Raw genomic sequence first — 22065 nt, forward strand, 5'->3', positions numbered from 1 at the left:
CAAGCCAGCGAAGATCCACCCTGCTCATTTCCGTGACAACATTCTTTCACCTCTGCACCACGCTGCCTCCTACTGAGGAAAGCAAATGTGCTAAGTCCCGCCTACTGAAAGCCTATGGTTCAAAATCAGCACTTATCTGTGCCGCACCTCCTCCTCCCTCAACAGAGTGTGGCTCATCGCCTGCTGTATAGCCAGACACACTCACACGCAAACCCACCACAAGACCAGAGGCAGGAGAAGTCAGCCACTGGCTGTCAGCCTCTTGGTCCTGCGTGACCGTTAGCAGGGTTTCCACACCAAGGTTTAAGGTTGATTACCTTCAGAAAGCCACTGGTAAAACATTGCCGAGCGGGAGGAAAGGGAATTAGGATATACCTGACACGGGACTTGGCTTATACTTCTCACAAGAAACTATGCAACCCTCAATGTTTTCAATTCAGTAAACACCCATTGAGTATGTAATATATGCCGATCGGCTCCCAGTGAAACCCAAATATTCTAGGGCCACCCCCAGCCTGTGGCCACAGCCAAAGGCATGCTACTGTGGCGGCTCAAACAGTGCGCCCCTGGTAACATTAGGATGTCATGCAGGACCTTTGCTCTGCATGAGGATCTGCAGGAGCTGCGCCCTCATCCCAGCCCCGCCTGCCCTGACACCGCCAGCTCCCTTTTCCATAAATCACATTTTGATATGATCCCGTTCAGATCCCCTCCCATCACTTCCTATCACATTTACAGGAAGATTCTCAACTCTGCCCTGGCTGACAAGGCCCTACGTAATCTGGCTTCTGCCATCCCATCTGACATCTTTGCCTGCTGGGCTCCAAGGCTGGCCTGCTTGCTTTCGTTCACAGGAGGCACACTGGTTCCTGCCTCAGGCTCCTTGTATTAATGGTTCCTTCCGCCTAGTACATTTTCCTGTTATCCCAATAAATTCCTCAAATCTCAGCCTAACATCACAATCTAAATTAGCAACCTGGGGGCCTGGTGGTTAGGATTCAGTGCTCTCGTCACTGTGACCTGGGTTCAATTCCTGATCAGTGAATACCTTTCTTTGCTAATCAACGAGTAGAAAGTTTCTGCTATGCAAAATGAGTAAGTCTCAGAAACCCACTGTGCAACATGCATAGTCAATACTGTACTGTGCCCTTAAAAACCTGCTAAGGGAGCAGATCTCATGTTAAGTGTTCTTACCACAATAAAATAAAATAAAAATTAAATTAGCTACTCAACCCCCCACCATTATATGGCCCATCACTCTATTTTATTTTCTCCATCACACTTACCACTCTCTAATGGAGTACGCTCCATGAAAAATATAATGCAGACCACAGAGGTAATTTTAAAGTTTCTAGTAGTTACCTTAAGAAAAAAGTAAAAAAAAAAAAGCAGAAATGAAGAACTTGATTTTAATAATCTATTTTATTTAATCCAATGCATTCAAAATGTTATCACTGCAACATGTAATCAATATAAAAGTTATTAATGAGTTACTTTACATTCTTTATTTCTGACTTAGTCTTTGAAATCTGGACCATATATTTTACACTGATAGCACATCTCCATATAAACACTAACTTTTCATAGGAAATGGTTGATCTGTAGTCAGATTTCATAAAATTTACAGTTGAAAAAATAGATTCACATACCCATGTTATTCCAAAGGTACTTAAAAGCTCTCCTGATAACGGAATTGAGTAATAGTTAAAAACAATTTTTTTTGAGAGAGAGACAGAGACAGCACAAGTTGGGGAAAGGCAGAGAGAGAGTGAGGGAGAGAGAGGGAATCCCAAGCAGGCTCCACACTGCCAGTGCAGAGCCTGATGCAGGGCTCGAACCCACGAAGCCATGAAATCAAGACCTGAGCTGAAACCAAGAATTGCATGCTTAACCAACTGAGTCACCCAGGTGCCCCTCAGTTTTAAATTTTAAATACAAATTAATTTAAATTTAAAATTAGTTCTCTGGTCACACTGGCCACATGTCTTTAGTGGCTATCATATTAGATAATACAGCTGTAATATTAAATGCTATTTTCTGGGATTTCCTTCCAGTTCTTATCTTCACCTTTATTTAAGCAGGGGTCTCATTTATCTGTTCACTACTTTACTCCTGGCAGTAAGCATATGGTTAGCACAGAGTTTAATAGATGTTTATAAAATGATTACCTGAATCTGTGGGCCAGAGATTCCTATTTCTCAGACAACAGAGCACCATGGCCGAAAGCACAGTCTCAAGCCAGATACCCAACTTTGGATTTGACCTTGTTACCTATTAGCTATGGGACCTTGTGCAACTCAGGCTTTCTGTGGCTTAGTTTCCTCATCTGCTGTTGAAGGGAATAGTGACACCTGATGCCTGGGGTTGGTGGGAGGATTAAATGCGCTGATATGTCTAAAATGCTTACAACAGGGCCTGGCCTCAGAAATGCAATGTCTTTGCTACATAAATTCTACCAATTCCAGACCCACCCCTTGTTTAAGATTTGCTCTGAACATGTCCCCATCATCTCTAGGCCCCCACCTTGCCTCTCTGCATTTGCCTTGCAGCCCTGAGTGTTTGGCCCCAGCTGTTGAACCTGCTGTTCAGTCTTCACCTGTCCCCTGTGGTTAGTAATCCAGCCCCTTCCCATCATTCATCTGGGTTGCTGCCGAGACTAGATGCCCACACTTAACCCTGGCCCCAGTGCCCACTCAATCTCTTCTGGGAGCTGAAAAGGGGAATAACGGCTCTTTCCTCTCTGTGTTAGGCTGCTTTAGAGGGCCCGGGCACATTGGTGCCTGCCCCAAGTGGTTCTTTAAGATTCACATGAACACAGGTATGCACATCCCTATAGAGCAGTTAGGTCAAGATTGGCTCAGATGACTGCCTGTACTGTGCCAGGAGCCATTTCTTTCGCTTACTGCTCACGGTCTTTGCAAAGGCAGCTCACCAGGCCATACTGGTAACATGGTAATCCCTTTGCACAGATTCTCTCCTAAAACCCCATAGACTTCTTTAATATTTTACTGGTAATATGGTAATCCCTCTGCATGGATTCTCTCTTCAAACCCCATAACCTTCCTTTAATATTTTACTACTACCCTTCTGTATTAATACTTAGGATTCTACAAATGAAAAACAGAAACAATAAGATATACATGATATAGCTATAGAAGATATAGATATATAGATAAATACAGATATAGATACAGATATAGATATAGAACCAGATATAGATAGATATAGATATATGACGTAGATGATATAGATATAGATATAGATATAGATATAGATATAGATAGATATAGATAGATATAGAACCAGATATAGATAGATATAGATATATGACATAGATATAGATATAGATATAGATATAGATATAGATATAGATATAGATGATACAGATGATAGAGGAACTGGCTCACACAATTATGGAGGCAAACAAGTCCCCTGATCTGCTCTGTGGAAACCCACTAATGCCAGTGGTATAATCGCAGTCTTAATCTAAAGGCCTGAGAACTAGGTACACCAATGGTGTAAGTTCCAGCTTAAGGGTGGGAGAAGACTGTATTCCAGCTCTGTCAGGCAGACAACTCTACCAACCTCTTCCTTTTTATTCTTTTCAACCCCTCATGGGTTTGGATGCTGCCCTCCTACTTTGTGGAGGAACATGTTTTACTCAATCCATCGATTCAAATGCTAACGTCTTCCTGAAACACGTTCATAGCCACACTGAGGAAATAATGTTTAAACAAGTATCTGAGTATCCCATGGGACCATCTGACACATAAAACTAACTATCACACACCCATGTCTGTGTATGTCTGAATTTTGATTGTTGACATTGTCTAAATTCTTTTTATGAGAAGAGGGGTCTTGGTAGTGTGACAAGGTTAAGAGATCATTGTGAAGCATTCAGCATATACCTGACATATACTAGGCACTCAAATATTTGTGGATTGAAGGAAAAGACTAGATGATGTTCCTTAGGCCATGTATAAACCAACCTGGAAGGGGGAAGAAGGCTGACCCTATTCCGATATCTCTTAGATTTAGCCTCACCCTGATACATACAGTATCATGAGCATTACAAAACTAAGCAACCTAGGGAGAGCCTGGGTGGCTCAGTCACTTAAGCATCTAACTTTGGCTCAGGTCATGATCTCATAGTTCACGGGTTCGAGCCCCATGTGGGGCTCTGTGCTGATAATTCCAAGCCTGGAGCCTGCTTCAGATTCTGTGTCTCCCTCTCTCTCTGTCCCTCCCCTGCTAGCACTCTGTCTGTCTCTCTCTCAAAACTAAATAAACATTACAAATAATAATAATCATAATAATGCACCACAAAGGCCTTCCCCTCAATTCGATTCTAGTTGGTAGAGGTGACAAACAAAGATTAGCATAATGTATAACAACCCAGAGAGAGATACAGCATGGCTCAGGTACGCACTGGCACTGTAGTGAAGCAGGCAAGGCACAGAGGTCGCAGTTATATGGAGCCGGGTTCAAATCCTGTCTCCACGGCTGGGTAACTCAGAGACGGAGGGCAAGTTATTCTCAACCTCTCTTCATCTGCAAAGATGAACTTCCCTGTTAGGATTAGTTCCCTCTGCCTCACAAACGTCTGGTCATTCTCAGCTCTCCTCTACTAGGAATGTGCCGGCTGAGTCTCAAGCAATAAAACACAGAACTGCCCCTTCCCTTCCCCGTACCCTCAAAAACAGTTCAGAGAAGGATGTTTTTACAGGTGTTGCCTTTAAATATCTCCCCATAAAGGAAGGCTATTTTAGTGAGGTTTCTATGGGGATTTCTTTGTTTATAAGCTGAAATAGTTCTGAAAAAGAAACCATCTATCTGGTTTGAGAATGATTTACTCCACAGCTGATTTAATAGCAGAAAATGTATATTTGCATTACACCATACAAATGTCTCTTTATGTTTGTAAGAATATGAAATTTTAAAATAAACAGGTGTTTTAAAACATATTTTATTCTTTTGGTCTATTAGCAAAAAGCAGTTTCAGTAGGAAGAAATATATGCTGCTTGGATAGGCCATGCTTCCACTTGGAGGGGTGATATCTTTGTCCTCTAGGCAGAAAGTGAAGTCATTAAAATTGGTTTAAAAATCAAAGCTAAACCAATAAAAACAAAAACCAACGCACACAAAAACACTAAAACAAGAAACACACCTGTACCTGTCATATCATAGTCTGAGGTGACCAAACGGAGAGAGCTCTTAAACTTTGTGAAGGCAGCCTTAAGTGGACCCTCAGAGCTGCCAGGAAGTCTTACCTCGTGACTCACACTCCTCTCCAGGCCAACTATTTCACATTTTCCTATTATGGGTTGAATTGTGTCCCCATAAAAATTGTGCCCCCCCCTCATTACTCAGAATATGACCTTATTCAGAAATAGGATTATGGTAGATGTGATTAGTGGAGATGAGATCATACTGGAGAAGGATGGGCCTCTAATCCATGTGATATGACTGGTGTTCTTCTACTACGAGGGGGGAAAGACACACAGAGGGAAGACACCATATAATGACTTAGATCGGAAGAAGAATCTACAAGCCAAAGAATGCATTTTCAAGCATTGCCAGAAAACCACCAGAAGCTGGAAGGAGACAAGGAAGGATTTCCCTGATAGGTTTCAGGGGGAGCATGACTCTGTTGACAGCCTGATTCGGGACTTCCAACCTCCAGAACTGTGAAACAATAAATTTCTATTGTTTTAAGCCACCTAGTTTGTGGTATTTGGTTACAGCAGTCCTAGGAAACTAGTGCACTTCCTCTCACCCTGCAAACATCCATCGTCCCTTCAACTTCTCACCACTCGTTGCAATTCAGCTAGTGAATGTTAGTTAGAACATAGGAGTAATCGTAAACACACCCTCATGACCCTCCACCCCCGCCAATCAGCTGAGCTGCGGCTGAACTCCCTCCAGAGTTTCCAGACTGCACTGTTTCTGCCGCAGTCTGAAGCTGGTCTGCCCCCACCCCATCCGTGAGCTGGACCTCTCTCTCACCTGCTCTAGGACTTTGCTCTTGCAATCACAGTTGACCTTTGAACAACACAGGTTTGAACTGCATCGGTCCACTCATATGTGGACTTTTTTGATAAATACAGTACAGTACTGTAAATATATTTTCTCTTCCTTACGATTTGCCTGATAACGTTTTCTTTTCTCTAGCTTATTTTATTGTAAGAATACAGTATATGCTGAAACTAACATCCAAAATATGTGCTAATTGACTATTTATGTTGTCAGGAAGGCTTCTGGTCAATGATAGGCCATTAGTAGTTAGGTTTGGGGGAGGCAAAAGTTATACACAGATTTTCCACTGCATGAAGGGTCAGCACCCCTAACACCTGTACTGTTCAGGGTCAACTGTATATCCATCTGCTCCCACATCACCAGATTTTCCTCCCAAATACATAATTCTATCAATAAACAGATAGTCTTTAAATTACCCAAGTGGAAGGAAGAAAGAAGGAAGGAAGGAAGGAAGGAAGGAAGGTCCATTTCTTGACCCACATTCCCTTCTAACAGCCACCCCCATTTTGTTCTCCCTTTTCTAGAAAAACACTCAGAATAGTTGTATATCCTCACAGACTCCACTTCCTCGACACCCATTATCCACTAAAAGAATTCTTAACAAGATTAAGGAAGACCTCCACCTTTGGTCCTCAGTCATCCTGCTTGACTTCTCAAGTTCTTGCCATAGTTGATCACTCTCTTTTTTTTTAGACATTCTTGTCACTTGATTTCTAGGGCCACCACACTCTCTTGATGTCTCTCCTCCCTCACAGGCCATTTCTTTTCAGTGTCCACTGCTGGGTCCTCTTCCCCCAGGCCTCATAGTTTTTGAGTCCTCAGAGCTGATATCTTATGAGATTTCATCCAATTTCAATAGGTTTAAATGCTATAGATATACCAATAATTCAAAAATGTGTACCTCTGGTCAAACCTCCCCTCTTAGCTACACATTTATTTATTCAACTGCCTACTTCATATTTCCACTTGGATAACTAATAGACATTGCAAATATGGCATACCCAAACCTGAACTCCATTAACCCCCAAACTGCTCCTCTCTCAGCGTTTCCCATCTTGTAAATGGCATCCTGTTAACCCAGTTGCTCAGACTAAATGCTTGAAATTATCACTGACTCTTTTCTGTCTCTCACATCTCACATTTAATCTAAAAAGAAGAATTTCGTTCGTTCTACCATCAAAATGTGTGCTAAGTCTGTCATCTCTTAGCATCTCTGCTTCTTACACCACAGACCAAGCCAACATCTTTTCCCTAACTTGTTGCAATAGTTTTGCATGGCTTCTCTATTTCTCCTGCAGTATCTTTTCTATGAGAAATTACTCTTTTTATAACTTATATTTCATCTCTTTCCTTTTTCTCAATGGCTTCTTATCACACTGCAAAGAAAATCCAATTTCCTTTCCAGGACCCACAAGGCCCAATGTGACTGACCACTGCTTACCTCTGTGATAAGTTCTCCTGCTGTTTTTCAAAATCTTTACTGACTTGACTCTAGCTGTTCTTGAAGACGCCAAAGTCACTCTTGCCTTAGGACTTTTGAACTTGTCAATCACTGAGCCCAGAAAATGCTTCACCCAGACATCCACCTATAGCATTAACTCACTTAATTCAGTTTCCTTGTCTTTTTTTTTTTAATTTTTTTTTTAAATGTTGTTTATTTATTTTTGAGAGAGACACAGAATGCGAGTGGGTTGGGGCAGAGGGAGAGGGAGGCACAGAATCTGAAGCAGGCTCCAGGCTCAGAACTGTCAGCACAGAACCCGACATGGGGCTGGATCTCACAAACCACGAGATCATGACCTGAGCCGAAGTCGGACGCTCAACCGACTGAGCCACCCAGGCACCCCAGTTTCCTTGTCTTCTACCACCTCCTTGAAAGAGAACTTTCCTGGTCATCTAATCAGAAGACACCACTTCCTTGCTACTGTATCCCCGATGTTGCTTTATTTCCCTCTCTAGCACTTGTCACCAACTGGCATTATATATTTATTGATTCATTTGTTGTTTTGGCTCTTTCCTCTAGAACATAAGCTCTGTGAGAGTAGGGACTTTGCCTTCACACAGTCTTATCCCTAATGACTCAAGCAGTGTTTGGCACAGAATGGACACTCAACACATGTGTGTTGACAAATGAATGTCTGAGTGACCTTTCCTGTTTTTGATATTTATTCGGACTCGATGCTTTGTCCCTTCAGAAAGAAAAATGTAACGCATCCCATTAGTTATGATTAAAATAATGAATGGAGCCTTATAAAACTGTATAATAAGCAGAAGACCTATTTTCCTGCGTGCAATTATTAGAGAGATGGGCTTAAATGTCACTTAATATTAAAGAATAAATGGATAGTTTTGCTTGATGACAAATCAACATGGGCTGTGTATAGCAAAGTAGTTAATTAGAGCAAGACAGATTAAAAATATAAGAAAAACAAGAAGTAATAGAATGAATAGGTGTTTTTTTGCTTTGCATTTACCATAGATTAACTGAAATTTGCGGGACAAAGCTTCAGTGAGCAGTTTGTTTATAGTAACTAAAGCACTTGAAGTTATAATCATTTCATAAGGGACTCTTGGGAATGATTGGATAAACACTATATGCACTTGAGATTTTTTTTCATCTCTTGTGGAAAACGTATGAATAAATAATCTTAATATATTGAAAAACAATGGAAGGAATTTTGATTTACTTAAAAAACTTATAACCAGAAGTATAATGCTTAAGAGAGTCACATAGCTCAAGCATACCTATCCCGTTAGGGCCAGACACACTAGAAACATTCAGTTTGAACTGAAAATTTTATTCTTAATTAATACCTAATATCTCCTGATGTGGTAAGAAACAGTCAGCTCAACTGCCTTGCAGGGATTTTTCAGATACCAACTTCTTTTGGTCTTAGATTCCATATTTATCATTGAATAAGAATTGCAGTCAGAGGTTTTTACTGATGTGAAATGCATAATATTCAGCATTCACTTTATCAGCGGCTTCTCTTACACTTTCTAGATATCTGCTGGTGGTGGGATTTTGACGTCACCATTATCCTGTTATTAGGCTCATGTGACTGCATCACCTTCATCAGAAGACAACCATAGGAATTGCCCAAATCACTGCAATTGACTCTAGTCCATCAAGCTGACATGAGATTTGAAAAACAGCATCATTTAGTAGATACTGTTTTGACTTTATAGCCGGACAGAAGTTTCTTTTCAGCCATTTACGGCAAAGTGTAGTCATTTCATCTGGAAACAGAAATAAAAATTCTAACTTAAAGATATACTGAAAATATTTGAAAGACCATATATAAAGTGTCCAGAATGATATGTACTCACTAAAGGAAGAGTGCTACTTATTTTTGTCATCATTTCCAACTGCACAGGTGGAAGCAAGTGCATTTCTGCTCTATCTGGGCTTGTTTCTGAGGTAATTGGAGTAGACAGATGAATTAGGCACTTGAAGCTTGTGGATATATTCATAGAGCACCTGAACTATCATTTTCAAAGAATCCATCACCATTTATTGACGATGATGATACACAATGTCGATTGCCTGGTTAAATGTCAAATCCCTCCATGTGGTTACTGTGGCATTTTCTAAGCCAGATTTCTCAAGTCATATTTTTCCAGAAGCGCACTGAGGAGGGAGGATGTCTACCATGCCCTCATGGAAATATTAAGAATAATGCTTAATTCCATGAGGACACCTACGTTACTCCAAATCCTTCCATCCTATCCACGAAGGCAAATCACAATGCCATTCAGACAGCAGATGATATTGTAAGGATAGTGTTTAACTTTGTAAGAAGTACACAATCTGAGAACCTTACTACTATATTATTCATTAAAAAAATTTGCCCTTGTCGTATCACTGCTGATCTTGACACATTTGATTTTGGCCACATATCCATGGAGAACTGCTGTTATAAACCACCAGAGAACCTACTAGCAGGAGGACTGGAAACCTGAAGGTGAATGTGTACGCAATAACATTTGAAATATATTGAGATAAAATAGATAGACCAAGAGTGTTTAGGCATCAATGATCTGATTTGTGAGCTATGTGAAGACGTGGTTCATAATTGAACTTAATGAATCCATGAACTGGCATCCAAGGAGAGTACTCATGTAAATAATCTGTTCAAAGAGAAAAAAGAATTACCATTTACTCATAAGTTCATCATAACTGTCATCCTGATAGTCATAACATACACACACACACACACACACACACACACACACACAGAGTTTAGAAGCTACTGAGCCCAGATCAGTGGACTCAGGTGTTTTTCCCTATTTCCTTTAGATACTCTATAAGTGCATTGGATGACGTGGACAGTGCAAGACATGATTAGCACCTTGATTATACAACCCTAATATTACTGAAAAAGAAACAAACTTAATAGTATTTTTATGATTGCCGAAGACATATACTTTGTTGTTAGAGGAAGAGAAGAATTCAAAACAATTTTCTTTGTTTCTATGGTCATTTTCTACATTAACTTGTCATGAAAAAATGAAAATCTGAGGTCTGTGGGGCACCTGGGTGGCTCAGTCAGTTGAGCATCTGACTCTTAATTTAGTTCAGGTCATGATCTTGTGGTTCATGAGTTCGAGCTCTGAGTTGGGCTCTGGACTGACAGCGCTGAGCCTGCTTGGGATTTTTTGTCTCCCTCTGTCTCTGTCCTTCCCCCAAATGTGTGTGCATGCTCTCTCTCTCTCAAAATAAATAAATAAACATTAAAAGAAAAGAAAATCTGAGGTTTGAATACATTAAAAATTCTAACCTTAAGCTACCTGCTTACTGGTTTGTATTTTTGCTTGCTTTCAGTTCTAACCTAGTCAAAACCCTAAGGGATCCGTTCTCATCTCATAAGGGTGACCGTTGAGCATATCCTTCATCACCACCCTCTGTACACATGAAGTGTGTACACCCTATTTCATTGAAAGATACCAGGTGCTATATTACCGCGGATCCAAACTGGAAATCATACTCCAAATGGGATATGTTTTCATTAATGCTTGTGTAAGATTCCCATTACTGCTAATGGTACTTTAAGAGCACACACTAGGAAAGAATATAAGGCTAATGGTTCATTTATGCAAGCCTTCTTTTCTGAAAAAAAGGAGGCTTTTTTTAATGAATGCCTTTTTAGGACATAGAAAACACTAAACATTACCATGGTCGGTAATTATCTCACCATTTTCACAAAATAGTTAAATCACATTTGCTTCTGGAAATCTGGACTAAATGAAACGGTCATTATTCCAATGGCACCACACTATTGGCTACATATTGCTTCTACGCTCATGCCTTGGGTATTTGTAAAGAATTTCTGATATATTTAAACATTTGGGATGCATAGTACTTAAAAAAATTTGTTTTAACTTCATGTCTTGCCCTTTTTCTTGTCTCAGCTCATGTCTTTTTAAAATCAGAAATGTATTTATGTAATGAAATGAACCATAAGCATGTTTTAATAATTTTCGATAACTCCATAAGGCTAACATCTGGCTATTTACATCAAAAGGCGAAATCTGGTATGCATAAGAGTTTATAAATAATATGTATTTTAGATCGCATGAATTTTCTGGCTATGAAGTTTTCACTCTGCCACCTACAGTGAACACATAAACTTGAAAGGTTAATTGAATATTCTTTAACCATGAATAAGTAAATTCTTATTACTGCCATAATATAAGTTTCCAAATTAATTTTCACTCTGCACTGCAATTCTGTGGACTCTCATCTCTATTTTACTAATGAGTATACTTTTATACTGAATGGGGTCTCTTCATGATCAAAACTACTTCCCAGGGTAAAGAAGGAATATAACACACTAAAACAGTCACCAAATGATTGGTTAGTGGTGAAAAGCAATTACTTCATTTTTTAAACAGAATTACCTTATTTCTGGGAGTATTCTATCCCTCTGAGAGGCGATGCCCAACAAGTTTTGATTAAAGTCATTTGAATCAATGTTTTTTTAACCTCTTTTCTCTTATTCTGTTTGTGTTGAAGATCTATTGTGGATACGCCCTTGTGCAGGTAGATTGATTAAAGCCAGGTGGCAAATTGGTATATAGCTGTATCTTTTCAGTAATTCCAGAAGTCAAAATCTGACTCAAGTATCGCTAACTGAAACTACTGAGCACTTCCTACAATTATCGATTCCACGTGAGTCGGCTAAAACCCCTACCACGACACCCTGCCCAGGCCCGGTCCCCATGACTACCCTCTTCCCTGTCACTCATGGAACCTGCCTTACCTTAGTTGGGCCTCTCTAACTCAGCCAGGCAGAAGGAAGAAAATCCACTAAACCAACTGACATAAATGTGAGCACAGGGTACCCCTCCGCTGAAACCTGACCCCCAGATATAGAATGTGATTAATAAGTCCTTGTTGAATGTACACACTCCTTGTGATGTTTTTTTCTTTTTAACCTAAGTGAATAATTCAGTAATGGGACACACCCACACCCACACCCACTCCAAAACATGTGCACACACATACACACTTCTTCCCAACATTTGTCAGGGCTCCATTTTAGGAACTCCTCTGACGTTATGGACCCGACTCAGTTTGGGGGGTAATAATATGGGGTAAATGGGGTAATAATATCAACCTCACAAGTATTTGTGAGTATTGAATATTTAAATTTAAGTATTAAATTTAATTTAAAACTGAATATACTAAATACATTTCAAGCACTTGAACTATTTTGCCTAGCATACATTAAGCACTTTATGAATGACAACAGTTATAATTATTCTGGTCAGTGGCCCCTTTAAGGGGTAATATATACAGTGAGTGTATATATCTCACTTACCAGAGATACCAACTCTGGAAAACAGTGAATTGTACTTTAAAGCTGAAGCACTTGCCCCTCTGGAAAGCTTCCCCTTCTCCATTTGGTCCTTGATAGGTACTGGCCCAAGTGTCTGGAGAAATGATGCTCCTGAGTGGGAGGTAGGAAGAGAGGAAAGACCACAGAGGGTAAGAACGTAGCAACACGTTCCCACGTGCTCTGACCTGCCTGCTTCTACGTCTCAGTAGCTGCTGATGCTTCCTCCTTCTCCTCCAGAGCTGCAAGTACTGTAGAACCCAGGGATCAGACTCATGCCTCTTCTACCCATCTCCCAGATGTCAATACCATGGATTTAAATGTCATTGTAATGCTCCAAATTTCCAAATTTATTTATTATCTGAGTGCTGAACAGGCATATCCAGTTACGTAGTTTATATCTGTGCCTGACTCTGTCACAAAAATTTCAAAATTAACGTATCTGAATGGAGTTTTTCATTTTTTCCCCAAATGGGTGCTGCCAATAAGTCTTCCCCACTACAGAATAGAAGCTGTCATCCACCCACATACTCAAGCCTGAAACCTGGAAACAATCATTGATACTTCTGTAATCATTACCCCCTCATCCAATCTTTCAGCAAATCCTGTCAACTCTATGACCAAAACATCTCCTGAATGAGCTTTCTTCTTTCGGTCCCTGCTGTAATCATCTGGGTTCCAGTGACCGTCACCTCTCTCATCTGGATTACTACAATGGCCTTCTAAACTGTCTTCTCTTTAGCTCCTTCCAATCCATTCTCCAAACAGCAGCAAAATTCATCTTCCTATAAGTTTCAGAAATTTGGTCTCATTAGTCTATGGCTTATTGAGCAAAATTACCAACCAAGAATAACAGCATTCTATACCACATGGTCCCTTGTTCTTGGTAGCGAAGATTCACCTTTCTGCAAATGGTCCAGGCTCGCGGTGGTAACACTACAGTCAAAGACTTCAGTAAGCAATGGCAACTCTGTCAAATATCTCAATTTGTGACCCACGCAGAAACGTGCCCATTACAGCATCCAAGGTGTAATGACGTAATGTCTAGACTATTTACTGAAAGAGGCAGAATTTAATCCCATTCAAGTGCTGGACTTTCCCTCGGGTCAAATATGTTCAGCGAGCAAGAACATTATTGTATTGGATGATTGTGTGCTTTAAGTAACTCGAAGCTGGACAACAATGCTTGAAGGGTCTCATGTACAACCCAGGAGGACAGGATTAATGTTGATGTCACAGCATGGCCTTGAAAAGCAAATTTCAAGTGTAGTCCCTCCTTTAATCTCCTTCATATGCATAGCAGTACCTGGTCCTGAGAAATCATGTGTACCCTAGGGCCCCAGTGACCGTCCTGACGCTCTTACATAACCACACGTTTGCTTCTATTCACAGATTTGTTTGCCTGCAGAATTCACCTTTGGGCCTTTTTATTCCCATAAAAAATGCAAAAGAACTTTAACTGCAATCCAATGTCATACTTTCTGGATTGTCCTCAATGAAATGATGGATACATAAAAAATCCTTTGCATTGGCTTCTAACAGCAGGATGCAAAGTGACACCAACGTGTTTATTTGCAGTTCAACTTTCACAATGCAAACTTAATGTTAACCAAACTGTCAGTGTTAGGGAAATTTCTGACCCTACTTCTGAATGGTTGTCAAGCCGATGTGTAGAGTAGTACAGACATTGAGCACTTGACTACCTGCACGTCTGGTGACAAAGGACAGGCCAGCTCTGAATGGGAATTAGGCCAATGTCTGGAGCAGTAGGCTATGCATGTCTTACCTATGGAGACATTCACTTAGTTTTGGATTCCCCATTTCATGGAAAAACCTTTACTCCTCCCTGCAATGCTTTGTAAGCTCTACCTTTATTTCACTCCAGAGAAACTCAAGGGACCTCTTATCCATTCTCTTAAGCAATAAGAGATCTGGAAACTGAGGTCTCAGCTCCTTGCTACTGGGATGGAACAACAGATATGTGAGCACCTAAAGAATTGGGAAGAAGGAGGCATGACAGGACAATGAAGTCCATCTGTTTTACATGTTTATTTCTTGTCTCTGTCTATTCAGCATAGCACAAACATTTTCACTGTTAGGACTATGGACTGAATACTTGTGCCCCAGCCAAATTCATGTTGAGGCCCTAACCCCCAGTGTGATAGTATTTGGAGGTGGGACCCTTGGGGAGTAATTAGGTTTCCATGAGATCATGAGGGTGGCGCCCCCCATATTGCATTTAGTGTCCTTGGAAGAAGACGAAGAGACACCATGGCCCTCTCAATCTCTCTCTCTCTCTCTCTTTCTCTCTCTCTCTCTCTCTCTCTCTCTGCCACATGAGGCCACAGCAAGAAGTTCATTTCTAAACCACAAGAGTGCTCTCACCAAGAATCAAATCTGCCAGCACCTTAATCTTGAACTCCCAGCCTCCAGAACTGTGAGAAATAAATGTCAGTGTTTTAAACAATCCATTCTATGACATTTTGTTATAGCAAGCCAAGCTAAGAGAGTTATATGACAATAGTTATCGAAGTAATTATTGGAAGCATCCTAACCTCCTGCTGAGAATATAACTATATTGTGCTTTTTACTTCATCGTTTTTCTTTGAGGGGGTATGTATGTTGTTTGTAATTTTTCACAAGTATAACTCTGTGATGAACACTCTTGTACACAAAACGCTTTCCATATTTAGTAGTATTTCCTTTGAGATCACTCCCAGAATCAGAATGTCTAGATCAAGATGTGAGACCCTTAAGTCCTATTGCCAAATTGTTTCCCTAAGAGTTGCAATAAAATGTCATCTTTTAGCAGTGTACCAGAAGGCCTTTCCACCACCATTACTCTTATTGTCTTCAATTTTTTAAAAAAATGTGATAGGTGAAAAGTGTCACTAAATTTTAATGAAGTTATCTTCTTAATGATCAACAAATGTGAACATTCTTCTGAGTCTTATCTTACAATAACCTAACTGTATTTTCTGAGCATTTGAGAAAACTTCAATGTCAAATCATTGAACACCAGTTTCTTTTCTTATATATAAATATTTGTGGTTTTTTTTTAAAGTTTATTTATTTTGAAAGAGACAGAGAGAAAGCACAAGTGGGGTAGGGGCAGACAGAGAGGGAGACAGAGGCTCCAAAGCAGGCTCTGTGCGGACAGTAGAAAGCCCGATGTGGAACTCGAACCCACAAACCATGAGATCATGACCTGAGCTGAAATCAAATGCTTAACTGACCGAGCCACCCAGGTGCCCCTGAACACTAGTTTCAATCAAAACACTGCTCCAGGCACCCGGGACATGGAGGTGAATGAAACAAAAGGTATAAATAGAGGGCCATGCACAGTGATCACTAGGATGACCAGTTAGTTAACATACAGCATAATATTCGTTTCAGGTGTACAATATCGTGATTCCATACTTCCATACCATACCCGGTGCTCATCACAAGGCACAGACATTTTTGTTTTTGGTATTTTTAATGTTCATTTATTTTTGAGAGAGACAGAGACAGAACGCGAGTGGGTTGGGGCAGAGAGAGAGGGAGGCACAGAATCCGAAGCAGGCTCCAGGCTCCCAGCTGTCAGCACAGAGCCTAACATGGGGCTTGAACTCACGAGCTGTGAGATCATGACCTGAGGAGCCGAAGTCGGATGCTCAACAGACTGAGCCACCCAGGCGCCCCTATGAGGCACAGACGTTTCAAATAGTGCAGCAAAGGGTGAAAAGCTGCAAGTGGTCAATGTTGCTGGAGCAAAAGAGAGAGAGAGAGACAAGGCTGGAGAGCCTGGCAAAGGCCAGACCAGAGAAGGCCAGGTTAAACATTTTTAACTTTACATGGTTCTCCTTCCAGCGATCACTCTGCTTTTCCTCTGCCTGGCCTGTGCTCCCAAGCTTTATTCTCTGGCAAATTCCTCTGCATCTTCTCATACCCAACTCACATCTCCATCTCCTCCTGGGTGAGAGCTTCAAGACCTTTTTGTGTCTGCCCACCTCCTTCTACTGGCAGAATTAGTCAGTTCTTCTGGGCTTTTGGGAAACACATGGTGCTATCACATGCATTGAAATTATGTGTTCAGATTTCCAGAATATACACCTCATAAAAACCAGTATGTTTAAAAGAAATCTAAAACACAGCACATTGAAAGACATTTTCGATTTTAAAGAAATCACTAACCACTAGTAACAGGACCCTCAGTTTGAGCATTCTCTGATATACTATTGCAATAGTAGGGTTTAAGGCCATTCCATTGGCTTAATATAATATCTTTTTTTGTTTTTCAGGAGAAAAACTGAACTTTATTAGGAAATAACTTTATTAGGAAATTTTATTTAGGTTTAGAATATAGCTGAGGAAAACAATACCTTTATATACATTCCATCCTCAGCATTCTTCTTTTTGGAAATTGATAATGTTTAAAGTGGCTCTGTGCAATACAACTTTCTGCAGAGGTGGAAATGTTCTATACCTGTGCTTAGTAGCTACATGTGCCTATTGAGCCCTTGAAATGTGGAATTCGATTGTTAAATGTGGATATGCACACTTGAAATATCCTTTAAATCGCTAATTTTTCATTCATTAAACGAGTATTTGCTAAGTGCCTACCACGTACAAACTAGTGTCCTAGGTTGCGAAGATAAACAGAGTATTGTTAATAAGAGCCTAAAAATGTAATTGGAGATTTAAGACCTACCTAAATACTTATATGTATAGTTAGTTAGCCCATGTAGCATTAGCTGGAAAGAGAGAAAACACAGCTCCCTCTGGGATGATCCGCTAAGGCTGCATGGAGGAGGTGACATCAGAGCTGGGCATGGAGGTAGGATTTCAGCCGGGACCGATAAGTGCCCTACAGTCAGAGTCATGAGCATCAGTAGGCCAAAAGGTGGCTTGTTCAGAGATCACATGTGGATCAGCAGTGGGAAATAAATGTTAACAGAAGTGTGTCAGGGCCAGATGAATGGCTATCAAAGGGGAATTTAGTGTGAGGTCCTCATTTGGGCAGAAAATGAGGACACCTGATAGCACTGGATGGGAATAGTGGCATTTCCAAACTTGGTCTTTGCAGTGATTCACTTTGGCAATGTTGTGAGGTTGGACTCAGAGAGGGAGGAAGAAGTTGAATTGAAGTGACTGAAGTGATCAGTATTAAAAAAAAAAAAAAAGCTAATGAAATAGTCTAGGCATAAAATTCTGACAACAGGATTGAAAAATAATTCATAGACAAAAGAAACAATTCTGAAAATGTCATCAAGGACTCTAAAAGTTATTTACTATATTACTGACAAATTGTTATTCTCATTCTTTCACTTGATAGTTTTCTTCCTAAATGTTCTTTTTTTTTAATTGTCTTTCCTTTTTTTTTTAACAATGTTTATTTATTTTTGAGATGGGGGAGGGGCAGAGAGAGAGGGAGAGAGAGAGAGAATCCCAAACAGGTTCTGCACTGTCATCCGAGACCCCAGTGTGGGGCCGGAACTCACCAACCGTGAGATCGTGACCTGAGCCGAATCAGATGCTTAACCGACTGAGCCACCAGCTGCCCCTCTCCCTAAATGTTCTCATCATATGATCATACAGCCCCAGATTATGCCAGATCCACTCAACTAATGCCAGAAATGACCCATTCCTCATTAAAATCCTATAAGAACTATGAAACCAATGTGTTTCTTTCAAATGGGCTTGTTCTCTTTCCTAAAGTTGTCCTGAGGTACCAGTGGAAGAGTAGTCTCAGAAAAAAATAGGACATCAAAACACATTGAGTTATTTTATTTTATTTTCAAGCTATTGCATTTTAAAAGTATAAATTAGATTATATTAAGGAGAATCTGGCATATGCCAAAAAAAAGTCTTCATCCAAACTACTACCTTATGAGAAGAGATCTTTCTAGAAGCCTGTGCTTCTACTTAAAACTATGTGAACTTTAGTCAGTCAAACCAATTGTTAAAAAAAAGGTATTCCCCTCCTTTTGCAACAGAGGATGTCTTTTGTAATTATAATACGTATACGCAAAAGTGCATATAACGTAACTATACAGCCAGCTGAAGTTTTCTAAACTGAACACACCTGCGAAACAGCACCCAGACCAAGAAACAGAGCAGTACCATGCTGCCAAGCCTTCCTCACACCTTGATGCAGTCTCTACCTTCCCTCCAAAGGAAACCACCCTCTTGACTTCCAACACCATAAGTTAGTTTTATCTATCTTTGCACTATGATGTAAATGCAATAAAAAAAATGTGTACTTCTTAGCATGTCTTCTTTCACTCTATAGTTTGTGAGATACATCCATTTTGCTGCATACAGTTGTAGGCCACTTATTCTTTTTGTTATATAGTATCTCATTGTGCAAATATATAATAATTTTATTTATGCATTGATGTATAGCCAGGGTCAGCAAACTATGGTCCATTGATCAGCTGCCTGTTTTTGTGAATAAAACTTGATTGGGATACAGCCGTGTCCATTCATCTACATATTGTCTCTGACGGTTTTCATGCTACAATGGCAGTGTTCAATAGTTGCACAGGGACTGTATGGCCTATAAACCTAAAATATTTACTATCTGGCTCCTTATAGAAAGAGTCTAGCAGTCCTGCTTATACTATTCTATTGTGTGAATACGCCACCGTATTTGAGTATTTTCTATTTTGAACTATTACAAATATTGCATCTATAAACATTCTAGTTCATGGCTTTGGTGGGCATGTTGAGTAGATCACTGTGTCACAGGATTATGTGTGTACTGTCAAACAATTTCCCAAAGTGGTTTTACCAAATTACCCGCCCACTAGCAATATATCAGTTCCAGTATCCTTGCCCGTACTTGGCATCATCTGTCTTTTTATTTTTATCCATCTGGTGGGTGTGTAGTGATGTCTCATGGTGGATTTAATTTTTACTTCACTGGTTACTAATGAAGTTCAGCTTCTTTTCACATGTCTACTCGCCATTTGGAAATCCTCTTTTGTGGAATTTCTATTCAAGTTGTGACTTTTTTTAATGACTTGACTGCCTTTGTTTCTCATTTATCGGGAGTCATTCTTTTTACATTCCAGATAGGATTTCTTTGTTTCACACATGCATTGTGAAGACCTCTCCCACTGTATGGTTTCTCAGTGTTTCTTATATTTAAGAAGTCTTTTAATATTCCAGAGACATGAAAGTGTATCCCTTTGAAGAGTCTGACTGTTTATTCCCCACATTTATACCTTTAATCCATCTGGAATTAAGTTTGTGTGTATGATGTAAAGTACAAGTCCAGATACATTTTCCCCCAAATGAATATCCAGTTTAATCAGCAAGAAATAGAATATTCGTCAGTTTGTGTGTGCTTATGAGTGCTTGTGAGGCTCTGTGCTGACAGTGTGGAGCCTGCTTGGGACTTTCTCTCTCCCTGTTTCTCTGCCCCTCCCCTGTTCGTGTTCTTGCTCACGTGTATACTGTCCCTCTCTCAAAAAGAGAATGCATTGAATGTATAGGTAAATTTGAAGGAAAAAAATAGACATCTTACAATTACAGAGAGTATTTTAGGCGACTTTGACAAAAACCAAGGAGACCTGTATTTATTCAATCCTTATTCGTTCATTCAAAAATGCTTTATGTGGAATTTATTATAGCAATTATTTCATAATATATGTAAGGCAAATCATTGTGCCGTCCACTTGAAGCTTATGCGGTGCTATATATCAATAGAACTGGATAATTAATTAAATATATGAGTTATTTTAAAAAAAAAAAACAATGGAGCATCTCTTAGTCAAGTGGCAAGTTGGTAGTTTCAGAGGTTTAAGAAAATTTTAAAATATTGAGAATAGTCACAATAGAACACTTATGAGAAATTAGCATAGAATTTTTTCAAGGAAGAAATGCAGGACTGATAGAAATAGGACCCCATTTTACAGTGGTAAAATCCCAAATAACTGTGGGAACTTTGCCAAGAAATTAAGAAGGTCGACTGGGTAAGGGTTTTGCCAGCAAAATGCTACAGTAAACAATGAATGAGGGGGTGGAGGATGCTGGGTAAAAAATGAAACAGAGACTGTAAAATCGAACCTGGATAGGAAATTAAGGTGCAAGTGATATGTGGAGACAACAGCAGGTCTTGAAACCCAAGGCAGGTACAGTGAGTGGGTGTAACCAAATGAAATCGCCGGCATGGTCTGCGTGTGGGATGTTAGAATTTGATTACCACGGTGGGCAGTTGCAGGAAATGGCACATTCCAAAGCATGGAAATGGAGTTGAAGTAAAGGTCACTGATGATAAGGAGTCCAAGGAAATAAGAAATTAGGGGTCTGAGGGTTACCATAACCCAGCATGATGGAAAGACCTGGGCAGGAAGGAAGACGGGAACGTGAGTATTCAATACATGGAGGGCGTGGCCTAAAGATGGGTAGATGGTGGTAACGAGGGAGGGAAGCGAGGGAGGGAAGCTCGTCCTCTGTGTGAATGGCAGGACCCGAGAGAGCAGCGATCTGCAGGAGTGTTGGAGAATAACGGTGCGCTGGAGGAGTAAGTGGCGAGGAGCATCTGACACTCCCCTGATCCTGCTGCCTATCAGAAAAGCTGCTTTCACTGACGAGAGATGGAGTGCTTCCTTCTGGAGGATGCCAAGGCTCGGTTACAGGGAGGAACGAAAGCAAGAGCACAAAGGGGAGAGTTTGAGGGTGTGAGAGATTGTGTTAACCGTGGGGAGAAAAGTGCCGGGGGGTACGGTGGGAAGATTGTTGAGTGAGACAGCGCAGTGGGGAAGAGGCCGTGGCCGCTTCGTCACAACCACCCGTGGCCCCTGAACAGACAGATGCGGGTGCTCATCGGTTTGCCAACAGTGTCGCAGTTGGAATCGGTTCTGAAGCCACCCTGCTGCCATTTACATAGAGGTTCACAATCTACAAAAGGAACTGGTTTACTTTATATGAACCTCTAAGCAAAAAATAAGCATAAACCCCAGGCAGACAACTTTTTGAAATTCCTAAATTGCATTCTTCAATATTGGTACCTTGTGAGAATGGACCAGTTTGGGCGTGGTGTTTATAAAATGCACATAAACAGAAGTCATTGTCAACTTCTGAAAGTCTTTTTTTTCTTGTTTTTTATTATTTTTATTTTTATTTATTTTTTTAACTTGTTTCATTTTTTATTTTTTTAAATTTACATCCAAATTAGTTAGCATATAGTGCAACAATGAT

The sequence above is a fragment of the Panthera tigris genome, chromosome F2, assembly GCF_018350195.1.
Source record: "Panthera tigris isolate Pti1 chromosome F2, P.tigris_Pti1_mat1.1, whole genome shotgun sequence".
Classification (NCBI taxonomy): Eukaryota; Metazoa; Chordata; class Mammalia; order Carnivora; family Felidae; genus Panthera; species Panthera tigris.